The sequence below is a fragment of the Notamacropus eugenii genome, chromosome 1, assembly GCF_028372415.1.
Source record: "Notamacropus eugenii isolate mMacEug1 chromosome 1, mMacEug1.pri_v2, whole genome shotgun sequence".
Lineage (NCBI taxonomy): Eukaryota > Metazoa > Chordata > Mammalia > Diprotodontia > Macropodidae > Notamacropus > Notamacropus eugenii.
Window position 1 is genome coordinate 14448582 of NC_092872.1, and position 7846 is coordinate 14456427.

The window sequence follows — 7846 nt, forward strand, 5'->3', positions numbered from 1 at the left end:
CCTTGTCTTGGGGGATTGGAGATGATGCAGGCTAATTTGTAACCCCTTCCACTGGCATAAATATGCTGCTTATAATTGGGAGAAGTGCATCCCTGGTAACCTCCATGAATTCCAGATCCGGATCCCCCACACTTGTGAATGGGCATTACGCTGTAGGTAACCAGAAGCCTGGACTATCAGTCCTTGCCCCACCCCAAATCATTTAGGTATTTGACTAGGATTAGACCCATTAATACATATTTCTCTTGTCTTCCGTTGGTCCTTGTTGTGACTGGCTACTTCTCTAAATGAATCACCCCTTAGTAATCATGGATTAAATGGGAGAGCTAGGTGGTCAAGTGAATAGAGTGTTGGGTCTGGAGTCTGGGAGACATCATCTGGGTTCAGATATGACCCTGAGCAAGTCACTTCACCCTGTTTGCCTCAGTTTCCTCATCTGGAAAATGAGTTGGAGAAGGAAATGGAAAACCATTCTGGTATCTTTGCCAAGAAAACCCCAAAATGGGGTCACAGAGAGTTGGACAGACTGAACAACCACAATAATCATGGAATAAAAAGAAGGATTTTTGAAATTAAAGACGAGAATATCAAACTCACATGTGGACATGGCTGTTCAACCCTACATATGGATCCCTAACGGTATAGACTTAGGAAACAACATATTAACGTTATCTGTATTCTTTGTACTTTTATTTGTTCTGTATTTCCTAATTACCTTTCGGTCTGGTTTGAGTCACTCTTAGGAGTGTTGCAGTCCATGTTTGAGAGATCTGTGACCTGCAGGGGCAAAAAGGAGAGCCTCCAGCAACAATAGGTAACATTGGTGTGGGACTTTTGGATTTGCAAAGTCCTTTTTATTTTTTTCACTTGACCCTCACAACCTTGTGTAGGTGTTCTCCCCATTTTGCAGAAGGTGAAATGACTCATCCAGGTCACCCTGCTCTAAGCATCAGAAGCAGGATTTAAATCCAGTTCTTCTTGACTGGGGAATCCAGGCCCCCATCCACTGCATCAAGCTGCCTCAGAAGATAGGGGGTGCTTTGGAGAAGAGGTTATGGGCCTAGTATATACATAGATGTGTACTCTCACAGGCTACATGGAGCAGGTGGAAAACTGCTGCCAATGCTATCCCAGTAAACCACACCCTGGAGCTCTGGGTAAGCATTCAGGGAACAGAGATGGAGACCAGACTCAGAGCTATATTGTCTTCAGCTAAACAAATAAGGAAAGGTCATGGCTAGGATACCATAAAGTGAAGCTGCCACAGGCTGGTTGTTAATGTGCTCTTACCTCCATGCCTTGATTCTGTACCCAACTTCAGGCTTTTTTTCCTTAACTCTAAATGATATGATATGATCTAGCCTTCTGGACAGATGAATTTGTAGACTGGTCCTCAGATAACAAACATTGATTAAATGATTTCTATGAGCTGGGCACTGTGCTAAGTACTAGGAAAACAAAGACATAGTACCTTCCTTCAAGGAGTTCACAGTCTAAAGGAGTAAGCACATGCAGAAAATGGACATAAAGGTTATATGTAGTGACAGTGAAGGGACAGAGGGAAGACACTAGCGTGGGAAGAGGGGGCAGGGTGAGGACTAGGAAAGTGAAATTTGAGTTGAGCCTTGAAGGAAGTCAGGACATGGAGGTGAGGAGGGAGAGTATGCCAGCTATAAAATGTCTGGAATAGATCACGTAAAGGCACTGAGACAAAGAATGGACTATGATGTGTAGGGAAGAGGAAAAAGATGAGTGTCACTGAATGGTGGAATATGTGGAGGGAAGTATAGTACAAAACAGGAAAGGAAAGAAGAGGCCAGTTTGTGAAGGGCTTTAAGAACCAAACAGAATTTTAGATTTGATCCTGAAAGTAATGGGGAGCCACTGGCATTTGTGGAGTAGGGCAGTGACATTATCAGATCTCCACTTTAGTAAAATTACTTCAGCAATTGAATGCAAGATTGAAGTGAGGAGAGACTGGCAAGGAGATCAAACAGAAGTCTATTATAAAATTTCTGACGTGAAGCAAGGAGAGTCTGAACTTGGGTGGTGGCTGTCTGAGTGGAGAGAAGGGGATATATGCAAGAGACATTGTGAAGGTCTAAATGACAAGCCAAGCCAGTGGATAAGGTGTAGTAAGAGTGAGAAATTCAGGATGGTACCGAGTTTGCAAGTTCGAGTAACTGGGAGGATGATGGTTCCCTCTACAACAACAGGGAATTTGGGAAGAAGTAAGGATTTGCCGGAGAAGATAATGTGAGCCATCTTGGATGTGTTGAGTTAGATTTAGTTTGAGATATCCACTTAGTAATGCAAGACTGGAAATCCTGGATACATATACCTATGTCTGTCTCTCAGTTGAGATGGCAGTCGAATCTGTGGGAGCTGATGAGATCTTCAACTGAACTATAGAGGGAGAAGGTAAGACAGCTAGGACAGAGTTTGGAGGCCACCTACAGTTAGCGGGTGTAGCCTAGTTGGAGAGTCAACGAAGGTGATTGAGAAATCAGTTGTGTGTGCTTTTTTCTCTCTCTGATATGAGGCTTTGTGCTTGGGTCTTCAAAGGTTTGGGTTTTGGGGGTTCGGTGTGAGTTTTTCTGACTTAGTTTTGTTCATTCTGTTGTGACTTGATCACTTTCTAGTCACTGGCGTGAATAGTTCCTGTCGCCATCCCAGCCTTGTCACTCTATAGTCTGGGCTCAGATCTGGTTGATGATTGAGCCTGCTTTTATGGCCAGTATTGGTGATGCGAGCGTGCATGGAAATAGCCCACCTCCAGCTCAGTGCACACATGCATGACCCAAAGAAGCTCGCCTTTTCCCAGGTTGATTCACATGTCATAAGCATGTGAAATCCTGGGACCTGGGACACTCAAAGTGTTGATGTGGAAAACCATCGAGGGTGTTTGGAAAATGGATCTGAAATACTCCACCACCACCTCTTCTTCACACACCCCCATCTCCTTATATTTCTAACTTTTACCATTTTCTAGAGACTACACATTTGTTCTTGTCTCTCATGCCAGTGTGACTTTTAATCTACTATATTTTCTTTACCCCATGTTAAGGCTTTCCCCCATTCTGAATGAACCCAGAGTATCTGGTTGTAACCTTTTGTTTGCCCCCTACTTCTTTTCTCTTCAGCTGCTGATGAATGAGTGAGGGTTGTTTTTTTCCTTCTTTAACTCAGTCAAGCAACAAGCTTTTATTTAAACAATTTGCTAGGATCGCACAAGGAAGCTAGCAATGGGGAGGAGGGGGAGCAGGAAAGGCCTCCTATGGTAGGTAATAACAATAGAAGCTAACATCTAAATAGTGTTTATTATATGCCAGCCCCTGGGCTAAGCATTATACAATTATTATTTCATTTTATCTTCAGAATAACCCTGAGGGGTAGGTGCCATCATTATCCCTATTTTATAGGTGAGGAAACTAAGACAGAGGTTAAGTAACTTGCCCAAAGTCTCAGAGCTACTAAGTACCTGAGGTTGGATTTGAACATACATCTTCCTGATTCCGGGTTCACTGTTCTATCAACTCCACCACCTAGCTTTGAGCTGAGCTTTGAAGGAATCTAGTGTTTCTAAGAGGTAAAGGCAAGGAGGAAGGTGCATTTCAGGCACCCTGTGCAAAGACAGAGACTAGATGAATGCTGTAGGAAGACCAGTAAGTAAAACAGTGGGTTTGAACCAAAGAGTTTGTTAAGAGGATGTCTTAGGTCTGAAAAGACAGCCTGGAGCCATATGGCAAATGGCTTTAAATGTCAGAGTGGTTTGTATTTTATTCTCTGAGTAACAGGTCACCACTGGAGCCCCTCAAAGACAGGCAGCATGCTGCATAGAAAACAAATGACAGATGAAGAGAGTGAGGGGGAGGGCACAGAAACCAATTAGGAGCTTCCTGCCATAGTCCAGGCAAGAAGAATTGTGAGGGGCTGAATGAGGATGGATGTGGTGAGTGGGGAGAAGGGAATAGAGGCAAGAGATGCTGGGGAGGTGGAATTGACAAGTCTTGATACAGAAAGGTGAAAGTGAGACATGGAGCATGATTGAAGTTGTAAACCTTGTTGACTGGAACAGTTGTCATCCCCTTGCCAGAAATAAGGAAGTTTGCGTAAAAGACTGAACTCAGTTTTAGATACGTTGAGCTTGAGAAATCTGGAGCACATGTGGTCTAAAATGTCCAGTAAGGAGTTAGTGGTGGGAGTCTGGAGCTCAGGAGAGAAAGTAGGTCAGGATATACAGATCCCAGAATCACTGGTATAGATGATGGGGTGCTCAGGGCCTAGCCCTTAGATCGTGTCTCTCTGGAAGCCTCCTGAAATTTCTCAGTAGGCCCGTGTCCTGTGAGAAAATTTTCTCTTGTTGCAGAACACATTTGCTTTTCAAAATAGACAAGGGTGCCTGGCCCAAGGATTTTTGTCCCTGGCTGGCCCGAGATATCTCCTTTGAGCCAGATCCCCAAGGTCTATGCCTCTGACAACTGCCTCAATGTTTTATCAACAAAGTTATCACCACAGACTCCCTATACTTTCCCATCCATAGCTCCCAAAGACACCTGATCCTTAGATTACCTAATTAGCACCTGTGGTATTCCTTTCCCATGTCCCTTTTCTATATAAGCTCTAGATTCAGTCCTATTAGTTTGCAAGTTCTCAAAAGGAGCTTCACCTGCTACTATTTACATGATAATAAACTGCCTCTTGACTGAAAGATGGCTGAGTGTGTGAATTCATTCCAGGCATCTCTGCCTTGGCACTGTCAAGGTCCTAGCACCCCCATATCTTTTCATTGAGATGGTAAGTGAACCTGCAAAAGCTGATGAGGTCACCAAGGGAGAGGTGGTAGAGAGAGAAGAGAACTCAGGACGATGGTACCTTGAATTACATCCATAGTGAGGGTGACAGGACCAGAATGATCATTCAGCAAAGCAGGCTGAGAAGAACCAATCAGACAGGTGGGAGGAGAACTAAGAAAGATCAGGGGCAAGAAAACCCAGAGAAGAAAGAGTGTCCAGAAAGAGAAGGCATTCAACAGCGTCAGATGCTTCAGAGAGGTAACAAAGACTTGGCAATTCACAAGTAACTCGAGAGAGTGGTTTCATTTGAGTGATGGAGTTGGAAGCCAGACTGCAAAGGGCTAAAGAATGGGGGAGAGAGGAGGAAGTGGACAAAATGAGTGTCGATGGCTTTTTCAAAATGAATATCATTTTAATTTCCAACAATGAGTACAAATATGAAAATGAATATCACAAGCCAAAGACGAAAAACAAAAACTAAATTACAAAAGTCATTGTGATAAGGTTGAAGGGTGCTGGGGACCCCAAAATACCAACATGCCGGGTCCTGCTCGAATGAATTCGACTCAAGTCTTCTTAAAGCCAAAGAAAGACAAAGTTTATTAAAGATGCACCAAATTGGGCTGGCCCTTAAGGAGCCTAAGCATTTGTAACACTTGTATTGCAGAGTGGGCCAGATAGAATCTCAGCGAGACAGAGTCTGTGCTGGATCCCACCTGAGCACCTTCATGCAGGCAAGATGAAACCTAAACATAGAAAAAGACTGTAGGAGGGATCTAAGGGTGGTCTGGTAGTCTAGGGTGATGGGAGGAGGGGTTTAGGGAGGGTCTTGAGGAGAAGTCCAAGGAGGGGGTGACTGATCAAGTGTTGGAAACAGCTGGAGGCAATCAGGAAATATCAGACAAGGGAGGACCTTGGATTGAGTCAGAGGTTGGTATATAGCCTGGGCTGTCATCTGGAAGTTGATGGCCCAGACCCTGGAGGACACAGATCTGGCCAAGATGTTAAACAGACAAGGACCAAGTAGGTACAAAAGGATGATAGCCAGCAGAGGAATAAGAATAGGGGGAAGTGAGAAAAGAAGCCAGGATTCCCATGAAGAGGATTATTTGGGGGCACTAAAGCTATTAGAGATTTCTTGCATCCATTGTGCCTTTTCCAAGATATATTCAGTACGGATCTCTACTTGTCCAGAATTATTGATGTACATAACAACAAGATGTGTTTGCTAGAGTACACACACCTCCACTGGAGGCAAGCCGGTAGTCTAAGGCTATTCTATTATCCAGAACCACCTTTGCTAGAGAATCCAAAGATTGCTGGATTTTCCAGAGACCATAAGCTGTCTCATTTGCTAACTCGTGAACGGGCTTTGTAAGGTTAGAGAGAATGAGTTCATGCTGCAGATGACCATACCAGGATGTGAGATACTCTGTTCCTTTTTTAAGGAACCAGGTAACATTTCCCCAGAATCTGTGCTTTGTTCTTTTTAATTTAGAGACCCAGGGTTGTGTGGCATTGAAAATGGAGAAAGGGGGTGCTAAAAATCCAAGGGTGCACATCCCAAAATCCTTGTAAGGGGTTAAGCATTGAGTGGTCAAGATGGTAGTTCTGGGATCTTGCCATGTGGTGGCGCTTCATCTCACCTCTTCCCCAGGACTCTTTTTACTTGGTTCACTGACCCCACAAATAAAGGTATAACTTCTGGGGGCACAGATGGGGTGCGTCTTTAAAAGGTTCTCAGTTTGGATGCCCCAAGGATCAGAATGCTTGCACATTAAACTCCCAATTGAAAGGGGTGTCTTTAAGAGATCAATAAGGGTTTTGTAGCTAGAAGGAGCTGTGGCATTGTGGCTTAACTTAGGGGTGAGACTTAGAAAGGGGTGACCTACTAGAAGTGTAGGGGGGATACAGTCATAGGTGCAAGTAGGAAATGATCCCTCGGAATAATTGGTACAACTGGCCGATGTAAAGTTTGGGAGGTATTTATCACTTTTTGTATCTATGCTCATGGTGCAGGTTAAATGACCAGTTGAGACTTCTACAAGCCCTCTCTTAACAGGGGTCTCAACTTAGTGGCTGTGGAACTTGTAAGGGAATATTCCCCTGAGAAGAAGCAAGGTGTTGAGATGGAAAGGGTAGCCCGTGGGCGGTGGCCAGCATAAAATGGGTGGCATAGACCTCTGAGTAAGTCATATTGGGGAGAGGAGCTTTCGCAAAAACAGCTGGTGGTGGGAGGTGAGTGTTGCTTTGTGGGTGTGAGTGACACACCCAACAATCTTCAACTCCCTCCCTACCTAATGAGTTTTCCAATTTGACCAAGAAGTTATCTTCCCACTTTCAGAGGCCGAGTGTATTTGAAGTCTCGGGCAGCAGGAGGGAAAGGGTTAACACTGTCATTGCCAATTCAACAGGAGTGTTGAGTGTCACAAGAGACAGAGAAGTAAAAAGAAGAAATATTTTCCCTGGAGGGGATTGAAGAAGATTATGGCAAGGCCAAAGCATAGAAGGGCATGTTTGAAAGGGGAGTTTTTTTCTATCAGATATCCCCTTTCTTTCCAGATTGCTCCATGGGCATATAGAACAAGGAAAACATATTTTGAGTAAATAAAAACATCCACTAGCCTGGGGTCAGGTGCTAAGGAATGGGTTAAGACTCTCAAAGCCTGTCCTCTCCTTTCATCAACATACAGAGTGAAAGGTTTGCCTAGACTGGGTAGGGCTAGTGCTGGGGTGGTGAGCAGATTAGTTTTCAGTCTCAAAAGCTTTAGCCTGGTCTGAGTCAGTGCCCTGAGTAGGGTCATAAAGAGGTTTGTCAATAAAGCCAAAATTAGGAATCCAGAGTCCACAAAATTCAGCCATGCCTAAAAACACTCGAACTTGTTTCTTGGTGGCTGGAACAGAGACAGACAGGATTGGCCTCTCAGAGGTTAAGGAGTGACGGGTGGGCATGAGTTCATGGCCCAGATGCTTTATGGAGTGGCATGCTATCTGGACTTTGTTCAAAGAGACCCTATAGCCTCTAATGCCCAAGAAAGTAAGGGCTTCTG